The sequence below is a fragment of the Pinus tabuliformis genome, chromosome 1_2 (genome assembly GCF_031772625.1).
Source record: "Pinus tabuliformis cultivar Carrire ecotype Pingquan chromosome 1_2, CPIR1, whole genome shotgun sequence".
Taxonomy (NCBI): domain Eukaryota; kingdom Viridiplantae; phylum Streptophyta; class Pinopsida; order Pinales; family Pinaceae; genus Pinus; species Pinus tabuliformis.
Window position 1 is genome coordinate 101,408,984 of NC_142298.1, and position 13,452 is coordinate 101,422,435.

General features: G+C 36.1%; 1 pseudogene across 1 annotated transcript; it reads right to left on the reverse strand.

Moving 5' to 3' along the window:
* Positions 1–1,779: 1,779 nt before the first annotated feature.
* Positions 1,780–2,995, reverse strand: LOC149204688 (glutathione S-transferase U18-like; annotated as a pseudogene). The gene is made up of 2 exons (XR_016251795.1): positions 2,646–2,995; positions 1,780–2,494 (listed from the first exon to the last, which is right to left on the reverse strand). The product of XR_016251795.1 is annotated as a glutathione S-transferase U18-like (transcript).
* Positions 2,996–13,452: the final 10,457 nt, after the last annotated feature.

The following is a 13,452-nucleotide window of genomic DNA, read 5'->3' on the forward strand; positions in this document are numbered from 1 at the left end:
AGGACCACCGGTATGCACACATCTCAATCGCTTCTATGTGCATTGCAGAACTTCATTGATGTTTTCTTGAAGATTTTATCGAATGCTTCAATGGACCATTTGGCTGAGGATGATATAGAATACTCTTTTGATGATAAACCTGAAACTCTTTGAGCATCATGACAATAAATTCATTCAGAAAGTGGATACCCTTATCACTCATCAGTATCTTAAGACAACCAAAACTTTTCCAAGGATATTCATAATGAAGATTCCCAGTTGTTTTTGTTGAATGCAATTGATGGTTTTTCAAAGCATGCCAATACAGATGCAACCAAGGAAGTTGCTTTTGTTCTGAAAGCTTTATATGATGAATGGAGGTATTTTTTGTGAACAATCAATTTCCACCAAATTTTTCCATCTGATATCAATCACCAAAGGATTTTCACCCCCAATTACCTAATTCAATATCTATAACAATTTTTTTATATATGTGAACATATTATGTTGGTTATATGTGTGTGTGTATCTATATGTATATATATATATATATATATATATATATATATATAGATATAGATATATTGATGACTATTTAGTGATACATGAGGTTTCATCCCTTGGAACTGTGCCTTCTGTGCATCTTCCTAGCATTTTTTGAGTGTCTAACTGTTCATCACTCTTATCATCAATAGATTTGAAACCTCAATGACATGGAAGCATAATTCACCTTTCATTCTTTCACGATGACTCCTTTGGTGTGACATCTTCTTTCTTCTACGCTACTCTTTCCTATGCTACTGCCTTATGGCATTTCCATTGCAACATGTGGTGCAATTCCTAGTGGTAACATTTTAAATGGGTCAAAAGATGTTACAACACTCCCTTTGGTCATGGATGGGTTAAGACATAGATTGTAGGGTCCCCTTGAGGGTGACAAATCCATGAGAGAGGCACAATTTTGTAGCATAATACAAAATTCAAAATCTTGAGACTGTTGTCAACTCTAAGGTGTCGAGGCCAATATTCCAAACTCTTATATTTTTCCAACACATAGTCTCGCATTCCCCCCAACTTGCACAACACATGGAAATGTACCCCCTTTTATGCTTGACAACTCTAAGTTCCATCTTCTAGAGTTGTAACCTCTCTCCTCTTTTCTCTAACATTTTTTACAATAGTAATATATTTTATTAATTAGTTTTTATTTATATATTACACTACAATCTCTATGGCATTTCATCCTCGTAAGCTATGCAACCCAAATATATAACATGAAATTCAAACCAAATCATATCAGTTTAGTGGCATAATCATCACATAGAGTACATTTACCTTTACAACTTTTGGATCAACATAGCGTCCCCTTGAAGGTGACAAATCCATAATAGAGGCACAATTTTGTAGCATAATACAAAATTCAAAAGTTTGAGACTGTTGTCAACGCTAAGGTATATAGGGCCATATTTTTTTTTTTTTTTTTTTAATATGTAAATTAATTTAAAGTGTAAGAATGTTATTACCTATTACAACTTTTCACGAGCAATACCACCGCTATCATCATTCTCATTCTCATGGGTATCGTAGATGTTTTGTGATTTTATGCAACAAACAGACAGTAGCAGAACCAAAGTCACCTTCTTTTTAGGTGGCTTCAGTGAAAGATCTCTTTTATGCTAGGTGTAAAAGATCTTTCCAAAAAAAAGGGTGACTGCATTTCATTCTGATTACTATTATCAACCGTTCGATTGCAATATAGTTTGTATTATATTCGTAATCAACGCAAACTGAAGAACGAAGTGCAATTGAAAGCAACGCTTGCATTTCATTATGGTTTCTGTTACAATGGTAATCAACGCACATTGAACAGGGTAATGCGAGCTACAGTGTCGGAGAGATTCACCAAAAACTTTTTCAGAATAAATCAAAGCATATTTAACAGAGGAATGCTAGCTATAGTACGGGCGAGATTCACCAAAACATTATTCAGGCTAATTAACTAAAGCAGCTAGTCTTCAAGATTTCAGGAGCTGAATCTCACCAAATTATTCAAAAACCAAAGACTACCAATAACACCCATCTTAAATATAATCTATCTATATCTGTCCTTATTTTATAAGGAAGGCATGGTTTGCCCTAATTGGCAGTAGGTGGAGATATCATACTGGCTGTCCGAGCGCATAAATATTCCGCGTGCTTGACGGGATCGGGCATCACTTCTTTCACTCCATCAGATTTGCAGATCGGTCCATCCATGCGGTCAACAACGGCATTTTCTTTGGATCTATTAAATGGTATTGGTAGCCTTCTCGAGGGCTTTAATAAACGTCGACATACCACCCAACGCGATGTCAATCAAGCCGATCTCATCCCCTCCAAAATACGCTTTTCCTGCGAAGCAGCGGTTGGTTCGCAGAGCTTCCTCTATCAAAAGAAAGTTTGTAACACTATCTTCCACTGCTTTCTGTAGCTGCTCGCCTTGGCCAAAGAGAACTGCTCGCGTAGATGGAAAGAGCTGAGTGCACACATAACAATCATGAGGATATTGGTGACGAAATATTTAAAACATAATTGGAATTTTTGGAAGACATAAATTTTCAAGAGACGAATGCCAAATAAAAATGAGACATGAATGCAGGTGATTTCTAATGAATGAATTAAATTACCTTATCGTCTATAAACGCAGCCCAAAAGCGAGCAATGGCTCGGTCATATGGATCTTTGGGCATAAGATTCGGCGCCTTATTGTCCCATGCCTCCTCGATGTATTGCACAATAATCATGGATTCACATACAGGCTTTCCATTGTGGACAAGCACTGGAATCTGCTTATAAACAGGGTTTTATTGCAGCAGCAGCTCGCTCTTAGTTTTCAGATCCTCTTGGATGAACTCGTAATCGATACCTTTAAGAGCCAGTGCTATGCGAACCCGCACCACGAACGGACTCAGAGTCGCACCTAACAGCTTCACTTGTCCCTTTTCTCCCTCCCTCGCCATTGTACTGAAATTGAATGTTTTCTGAGTTTTATGTATGGCTTCAGTTTATCTTCCGTTCCTTCCGATGTTTCTCAACCAATTTTGAATACAATTTTTAGCGTTTGTCTTGAATGTTTGCTTTTATTACTTCGAATTTTTCCCTTTATTCGAGGTCAAATCTGGCCTTGTTAGTATTGTCTCATGGCTTGCGTCACAATATGTTGGACAGGTGGCCATTGTGAGGCCATGTCACCAGGGATTGGATCGGCTAAATAATAATGACGGGCACTTATATAGAAATGAAATATTCAATAATAATAATAAATATTATTATTATTATTATTATTATTTAAATTGGTGCAGGAGGGTGTTTTTGATAAACTATTATTTGTATATAAATTATTAAAGTTTATAAAAGCATATATATTTTATTTTTTTATTTGAATTTATAACCTCCAAAAATAAAGTATATCTTTTAAAAATATATGAATTATTTTTATTAGAAAGATATCTCGGCAAAGAAACAAATGGTTTTTGGAATTTTTTATGAATATTTAATATGATTACATATATTTTTTAAAATACATATTCCCTTCATAAAAATGAGATAAGAAAAAAGAAAATAATACTCTAAAATATATTGATGAAAAAACTAAAAACTAAATTATATTTTCTAATTTGATTTTGTTAAAAACATTAGAAAATATGAAAAAAAAAAAAAAATTTATTTAAGGTTAAAAGTATACTAATAGTGTGAGCACCATTAAAAATTTCAAAAGGGAACAAACACATTTGAAAGGAAAAGAATAGTCCACTCCAAAACATGACTAAGAGAACACATGACTAAGAGGACTCCGCCATTACTATAGACATAACTCCAAAGGATGTTATAATGTAAACAAAGAGTGAATACATATCATATTTTGCGAAGGAAGATTTAATGCAATATATCAAAACATAGAATATGATTGTTTAGAAAGAAAAAATGAAGGAAGAAAAAAAATGTTTTAAACATGTTTTTATACTCCATAGCAATACAAATTATAATTAGAGATGATGTAGTTAAATACAATAAGAGAAAAAACTGAGTCTAATGTTTAGAAGGGTATTGCTAAAACATGAAACCTCAAAGATCATTTTTAAAATCAGAAAAGCCACACTTGTAAAAGTTATTACCAAAGTTAAGTGTAAGTTTTGTGGTAACAACAAAATTTTGTTTTCTTCTAAATTTTTGTCTATCCTCGGCCCAATTGCATATAGAGTGTCTTGGTTTCTATTGATTCATAAAGTCATTATGTCAAGACAATGCATGGTTAATTTTTAGTTTCTAAATTATTGTCCTAGAGTTTCACAATGGATGCATGTCAAATATTTGTTACACAAATTATTAAGTGTGAATGCATCTTGAATTGGTAAGTAATGCACATAAGGATTAGGAAATGGAATGTAATGCAACATATAGGAATGTAATATAGCATTATCATTTCCCATCTAGACATTTTGGGCATTACAAGAGGATTTCAATCTATGGTCTAAGTCATATTGATCTGCGGTATTGAACTTGAACCTTGTACTCGTTTCTCTAGTGTTTTTCTTGTAGTTCCTTCTCCTTTCTCTCGATTGTGCGATAGGTATAGATGAGCATCAAGGCAAGGGAGTTCTCCCCTCCTTACAAAATATAGTGACACGTAAATCTGTTTAGTCTAGTGAAGAAGTGATTCCCCTAGTAGCAGTACTAGGTCTCCGAAGACATTTGTTCTTAGGATAAATGGTAAGCTAGTATGTGGGGGCAATGCATTCCAAATGCCTCTAAAAACCCTCGATTTTTCATTCCTCCTAAGTGTTTCGAGGATCACTGCAAATGTATGCATGATCATTCTTTCATATACAAATTTATGGGTGGTTGGCCCTCTGAGAAATATTTGGAACGATGGATTCAACAGACTTGGCAGCCCAAGGTTGAAATTGACCTTTGGTTGGGCTCAGAAGATTTTTTACAATTATTTTTATAGATTTGGAGGATAAAGACAAGATTTCCGAGGGAGGGTTTTACTTTTACAACAATGTTAGTCTCTATATCCATTATTGGGAAGCTTTTCTTGACCCAGATAAAGATGATTTTTTAGCAGAATCTATTTGGGTAAGACTTTGCTTGCTTCATGTTGATTCTTGTATTCCTAAAATTTTGGAAGTTATGGAACATTCCTTGGGGCATTTTGTAAAAATTTCAGAGGTGAAAAATAGGGGAAAGAACATGTTCTATACCTCCTTATGTGCTTATATGAATATTTGACAACCTTTGCTAGAATATATTGAGTTGGAATACTAGGGAGAAGTTTGGCCTTAGACTTCGAATTATGAGCATGTACCTTTTCACTATAGATTTTACCATGAAAATGACCATTTGGTCAAGGATTGTTGATTATGAAAGGAAGACCTAGTTGCTGGTGGAGCTATTGGAGATGATGGATTTACTACTGGTACAACACGAAGGAGAATTCAACAGGGACATGCTCCTCTAATATCTTTGTCATTTAGAGATAGATACTTTTTTGACCCTTGAGACAATGGCATAAGATCCAAATCTTTTAGATGACACCCCAATGTCTGAGCATGAACAGATATCATTGGGAGATAAATTAAAAGTGAAATATTTTGGATGGAATGGTTAATGAATAAGAGTTTGATTATTTTGATTTACATGATATTGAGGAAGTAGTAATGTTGACCAAGAAACCCTCAAAAGAATTGTTGGGTGAAGAACGAGTCTTAACTGATCTGTTGAATAACTGGGTAGGGAATGATTTGGCGAATAAATTAAGGAACGTCGTGAGTAGTAGGTTATATCCTATATGGAAGATCCAACAACGACAATCCTTTTGCAAAGGACAAGAAGTGTGATCCCTTAAGGAGTTGAAAGAGAAAGGGAAAGATATTGTGGTCAAAGGCTTAATGAAACACTAAAAAAAAATGTCATAAATCGAACAAAGAGATGTTGCAAAATCTAGGTGAGGAGTTGGTTAACTATGTCCAAGTAAATGCCATCCCAAAGTTTTATTCTTCAGCTCAAAAATATCAATCATGAAGATCCTAACATGGAACTTGTGGGGATTAAATTGTAAAGGGAAACAACAATATCTTAGGGAGAAAATAATGAAGGAGAAACCACTATCTTCATTTTGCAGGAGACAAAGGTTTGGTGGGAAACGTTTCTTGTCATCGGTGACAAATTTTGGAGGGGGCATCACACTACGACCCTTGATGCAAAAGGAAGTGCAGGGGTTTGGCATTTTATGGAATCCCTTGGAAGTGGTTTTCCGAGATTAGATGGCAAGTCCTTATATTTTATAAGGTAGGTTCGTGTATCTTGGTTCTACAAAAATTGTCTCTCTAAATATGGTTTATGGTCCCTCCATATCTAGAGATAAATTTATTTTTTTGGGAAAGCTTTTGTCGACTAGACACTATATTATTGATCTTTTGTGGATTGTTGTTGGAGCTTTTAATTTGATCACATCTCGTAAACAGAAAAAAGGTAGTATCTAGAAATTATATCCTAAATCATCTTCTTTTGCTCACTTTATTGAGCAGGTAAAGTTGGTAGATACACCCACCATCAATGGGAATTATACCTAGAATAATAGGCATGGTGGATGGAACCAAATTTGTAGTAGGTTGGATTTCTTTCTTCTATGTGAAGAGGTTTTGCACACCAATATTTTTGTGGAAGCAATAATTTTACCTTCTCTTGGGTCAGACCAATGATCGATTCTTTTGGAAGTCGATTTAAAGGAATTCCCTAAGAATTGCCCCTTCAGATTTGAAGGGTTTTGGTTACAGCTGCCAAGTTTTGTAATGCAACTACATAAATGGTGGTTAAATATTTTTGTAGAAGGTAGGACTAAAATGCACACTCTCCAACTTAAACTTAAATATTTCAAAACATGCATTAAATTTTGGAATAAAAGTAATTTTGATAACATTTTTTAAAATAACAACTTATTAGAATATAGGGCGCGACAATTAAAACAACATATAATTCTTGAAGGACGTTCTCAAGAACTTATTATGGAAGAAGGTCTAACACTTCATAAACAGGAGCAACGTAAAAAAATGAAGAACTCCTTTTGAAACATAAATTGAGAGTACAATGGCTTCAGGAGGGTGAAAGAAATTCTAATTTTTTCATAGATTGATGTTACAACACTATCATCATAATAGGATTTTCTCTATTAGAGGAGTTTTTGGGGGTCACAAGATTATGCATAATGATATAGAGCAAGAGTTGGTTTTTTATTTCCATAATATCTTATTAGAGATCTCTTATCAGAATAAAGTCAATATTATTGAAGTCCTTAAATTGATCCCTTCAATTGTTAATAAGGAGAAGAGCAGTGCATTAATGTGACCAATCTCGTTCCATGAAGTGGAGATGGTTGTTATGGAATTGTCGAAGAATTAATCCCAAGGATCCGGCAGTTTTACCTAAGAAAAAAATTAGTCTATTTGAATTTCTTAGGAGATGAGAGTTATGAACTGGTGGACATGAAGGAGTGTAGACAAAACCAATCTCCAATACATACCAGTCAATCATTCTTCAATTTATCTTTCAAGCTAATGTTATTTATTTTAGTGAGAATCTCTTCTATGTTATGAGTTATGATTTGTTATTTATTTATTTATTTATTTTAATAGTTTAATTTGAATTGATTTTTTTATAATAAGGAATATGATATAATGTTGAGTGCAAACATTATAATACATTTCTATTCATTTTTTTCTTATAAGATATCTTTTAAGTAGTGACTATTTATTTTATTGCGAAGGGTTCTTCATGTTATTCCCTATATTTATGGTTGGAGTCACTTTTAGACCCAACATTTGTGGGAATTTTATAATATTAGGAGGATGTATTTCAAAGATATAATACCTATAGGACCTCTTGGTAAGATATTGTTGAAAAGTGTGCAACAAGAAATGCTTGTTGAGAGTGCAACAAGATGATGGAGCTTAGTGAAAAGAGTCGCCTTCACTAAGTGGGCCCGCAGGCTATTTTTGGCGCAAGTCTATTTTTAGACTATGTCTATTTTTAGACATATGGATCATGTCTATGGATTGCAGGTTGCTGTTTATGGATGATTGATCAAGTTGGGAAAAAATAGATGGACTTCTATTTTTGATGAAAGTGTGAGTGATCACAGTGTGAGTGATCAAAGTCTATTTTTAGACTGGTTGTCAAAAATAGAAAAGTCAAATATTATTGTCTCATAATAATATTTGGACTATAAACTTGATCTTATTCTCTTGGAGCACTTCAGGATGAGCTACGGATGTGGTACATGCAGATCCCAGAGGGAAATACGTGGTTACCTATGGGATGACTAATATTTGCATGCAGGACTTCAGTTAGAACTCAAGTGAGTTGAGTTTAGTGGACTGGAGGTATAGTTGATGGAGTTGTGTTCAGTTTAGCTTTGTTAAACTAGTTGTATTTAGTCTAACTGATCAATAGACTAGAGATGAGTTGGGTGAATTAGTTATTAATTAATTCACAAGTTATTAACTCATAATGCAACTATAGAATACATCAGTTAACTCAGTTGCATGTCAGTGCATGTTCAGTTCAACAGGGACAAGTGGTAGAGAATCAGATTGCTATCAGTTGTGACTATAGTTGTGCACCAGATCTTGCACAATCAAGGGATTGAGGATGCCAATGAGTTTGCTCACGTATTTTCCCAGTATTGTAGCCTTTGCTCACGTCCAACAAAGTGTGAGTGATTATTTTGAGGTGAAATACGAGTTTGGTAAGCCATTCTCATCACTTCTTGAGCAGGTATTGAGCAGTGGAGGCAGGCAAGTAGTGGATTAGATTTGGAGATCATATCTGAGCTGTATTGTGTGTAACAGGTGGAGATACTTGTGAGAAGTATTATGCTGTGTATTGTTACATGATTCAATCAATATAAAATACAGATAGTGTGGGGTTTTTAGTGAGATGCTTTCCCCGGGATACATACTATGTTAATGAGTTTGATTGATGCTTCTATGTGCGCCTGTGAATGTTTCTGCTTCTGTAAATTGATGATCAACGTAGAGGAGATTATGTATTATACATGTTCCGCTTATAATTGTATGATCAGGATAATCTCTGTGAATATGTGTCATATTATTCAAAATTTCTACATGGTATCAGAGCTGCTTGATTTGTAGAAGAGATTTCTACAAGATATCAAAGCGAGGATTGATCATCAGATCTATTATTCAGGAAGTGTTTACATTTTATTTCTTCAGGTAGAGTCTGTGATCGGGCCAGGTAGCCTCTGGATTCATCCTTCTTTTGGAAGGTGAGATATCTGGTGAATGCCCATATAGTCGATCTCTGTACGAGAAATACTTTGTTCTCACGAATTCTAGATCGGAAGCGGTTGAGTTTTTGTGCTGGTGGAATTCAAATTTAATTCCAAAGCAAGAGATAAAAACTCAGAAACATTAAGTGTGAGAATGGAGACAGTATGCCCCAGTATCTCACGAAGTTCACCCAATGCCGGGATGAGCTGGGAAGTGTGGGGGTGATTGTTGGATGAAGATGGTGAGTCTAGCACTCCTTGACCTTCCTAAGAGTTGGCATAGCTACCAGGACTCGGTGAATGGAAGGGAGAAACTGCCAAATTGGGAATGACTATGGTCGGATTTGATGCAGGAGGAGATTAGACGGAGCACCAGAGATAGTTCTTCATCTATGCATGATGAGGAGAACTGTGCCTTAGTGAGTAAGGTGAAGAAGGGGAAGGGGAAGGTTTCTCTTTCTGAATCCAGTTCTTCCAGTGGTGGGAAGAAGGTTGACAAATCGAAAGTGCGATGCTTTTGTTGTCATGAGGAGGGTTCATGGGTCAAGAACCTGTATGCTCTTGAGGTTCAAGATGCATGCAAAGCCTTGAGCAGCGAGGCAATTGATGGAGACTTGGTGGTTGAGAGGGAGCGTATATTACCTCTCAACATGCAGAGCCAGAAGAAGTCTCAGACGATTGTGGAGGAGCCACGATTGGTGCAGCAGCTTCAGGAGGTTGTGGAGCAGCCACAACAAGGGAAGCTGAGAGGAGATCGAGTAGAGACATCTACTCATCCAGAGACCTCCAGTAGGGGGAAACTTTGAGCCAGGTGGGCTGAGGGATCGCATGCAGCCATACCTCCAGGTAGGAGGTGGGGTGATGTGGATTGGTTGTCCCAAGGAGGAGGGGCAGGATCCTTGAGGTACCCAACCTCTTGGATGAGACCTTGCTACGGGAGCCCCAAATGTGTAGTAGCAGGAACTGACTGATTGGGTAGAGACAGATGCGGATGGAGCGGCAGAGAGAGCGACAGTGCAGGAAATCCCAGGACAGCGCATAGCTAGCAGGCTGTAGCAATGCGAGAGGCACAAGTGTTTTGCACAGTGCTAGGTGGCACAGAGAGGTGTGCAATGGTGCGAGATGCATGGAGATGTTGCAGTAGCGCAGATGTCAGAGAGGGAGCACTTGTCAGCAGCAGGTAGAGCTTCAGCATCAGAGGGTGTTTCTATCCCAACAGGGAGGTCAGTTGGGAGGTGCAGTGCAGATGCAATGCTGGGAGATAGAACCAGCAGCAGCACGGATGCAGTCAGAGATCAAAGTGACAGAGGCTAGAGCAGTCAGATACTGAAGAGCACAGAGATGTAGAGTTTCAGTCGACAGAGGCAATAACAGTCAGAGAATTTGATGACAGAGCAAGTGGACCGGCCAGATGTGTTGCATGGAGAACATTCCAGAGTTACAGGATCGGGTTTGAGAGGAAGCCTTTCTTGTTGAGAGGGAGTGTTGAAAAGTGTGCAACAAGAAATGCTTGTTGAGAGTGCAACAAGACGATGGAGCTTAGTGAAAAGAGTCGCCTTCACTAAGTGGGCCCGCAGGCTATTTTTGGCGCAAGTCTATTTTTAGACTATGTCTATTTTTAGACATATGGATCATGTCTATGGATTGCAGGTTGTTGTTTATGGATGATTGATCAAGTTGGGAAAAAATAGATGGACTTCTATTTTTGATGAAAGTGTGAGTGATCACAGTGTGAGTGATCAAAGTCTATTTTTAGACTGGCTGTCAAAAATAGAAAAGTCAAATATTATTGTCTCATAATAATATCTGGACTATAAACTTGATCTTATTCTCTTGGAGCACTTCAGGATGAGCTACGGATGTGGTACATGCAGATCCCAGAGGGAAATACATGGTTACCTATGGGATGACTAATATTTGCATGCAGGACTTCAGTTAGAACTCAAGTGAGTTGAGTTTAGTGGACTGGAGGTACAGTTGATGGAGTTGTGTTCATTTTAGCTTTGTTAAACTAGTTGTATTTAGTCTAACTGATCAATAGACTAGAGATGAGTTGGGTGAATTAGTTATTAATTAATTCACAAGTTATTAACTCATAATGCAACTATAGAATACATCAGTTAACTCAGTTGCATGTCAGTGCATGTTCAGTTCAATAGGGACAAGTGGTAGAGAATCAGATTGCTATCAGTTGTGACTATAGTTGTGCACCAGATCTTGCACAATCAAGGGATTGAGGATGCCAATGAGTTTGCTCACGTATTTTCCCAGTATTGTAGCCTTTGCTCACGTCCAACAAAGTGTGAGTGATTATTTTGAGGTGAAATACGAGTTTGGTGAGCCATTCTCATCACTTCTTGAGCAGGTATTGAGCAGTGGAGGCAAGCAAGCAGTGGATTAGATTTGGAGATCAGATCTGAGCTGTATTGTGTGTAACAGGTGGAGATACTTGTGAGAAGTATTATGCTGTGTATTGTTACATGATTCAATCAATATAAAATACAGATGGTGTGGGGTTTTTAGTGAGATGCTTTCCCCGGGATACATACTATGTTAATGAGTTTGATTGATGCTTCTATGTGCGCCTGTGAATGTTCCTGCTTCTGTAAATTGATGATCAACGTAGAGGAGATTATGTATTATACATGTTACGCTTATAATTGTATGATCAGGATAATCTCTGTGAATATGTGTCATATTATTCAAAATTTCTACAGATATCATACCTATGGAGAAGACCAAAAGGAATTCTACAAGGAAATCCAAAATGGAATGAATTAAAGAAAGTTAGATGCAATAATAGAAGAAGATCTAATAGATTATGAGTAGTTAGAACTCAAATTGTGAGGAAGTGATACAAGAGTAACTTACCAAAGGAAGTTGGTTTCCTTAGTTTTATTTAAATTGTGATATTTTGGTAGTAGTTAATTTAGAAGGAATATATTATGAAAATGTATAAACTTAGTCAACTAGGAATCCCTTAGATAATTCAACAAAGATTGATTTTATTGAGTTTGGTTAAGAGAGATCTATGTAATATCTATTTCAATGTAAATGAGAGAGACTAAGAAATGTCAAGTTTGTTCCAGTGTAAATGGTGTTTAAGAGAGCAAGAGTGTATGCAAACTCTTAATCTGTAATCTTCCCCTTTAGCTTGACTTAATATATCATTTGTGTATATTTCATTGTGTTTATGGTGACTGTGTTCAGCTGAGTGTGGATAATTTTAGATTTATTTATGTTGTAGGAAGAATTGATTAATGTAGATAACTAGTTCCTAGGTTCAATTTCATGATCAAAACTTCAAATCCTGGTCACACCACAAGTTTCTATACTGGAATAGACAAAATTATTATAACGCAAAAGCGTTCAATAACACATTTTTTTTAAGATTATTCAATTGATGGAGACGTGAAAGTTTCCATCACATATTTCCATTTATTCAGACTCACAAGAAGTATTTGGTTGCAACAATGGTTCTAATGTTAAGTCATTAACTAGATTTCAAATTGTAGATAATAATCTAGACTATGAAGTATTTGGTTTGAACTTACCAATAATTTATAATCTTAAGTTGGATCAAAAATCTTGGATCAAAGAAACTAATCCAGACTGGAAGACATATTTGGATCAGAAGGGTAAATGGATTAAAAGAGGAGTTAAGATCACAGGATATCTGGATTGGCTGGGACATTTGGATCAATTAGATACTTTAGATCTTTGGACTGTGAGCAAAAATAAATCTATCTTGATCTTTGGATTCCAAATTGCACAAGGAATTAGGATTTCTACCTTCAAGTGATTTGGTAGTTGATGTTTTAATAGAGATAAATTAATGTCAAAATTCAAGTTCGAGTTGACCACCATTACTTCCACATAAATTTTGTACTATAGAGTGAGAGATTGAGATATGTCAAGAGAATTTCAAAGAGAACCAATCTTAGTTACAGGAAAAATAAGTTGAAGGAGACTGAAGGCAGCATTTTTGGTATCAAAGTAGGGAATGCTCAGATATGGAAAAAAGTCACTAAGGAGCAGCTTGACAATCATGTAGAGGAATGATTGTAGTGAATGTTGCCTCACAAGCAAAGATGAGGCCCACTCAATCGAAATTATAGGTGATGGAGACTGCTAAGAAAATAGGA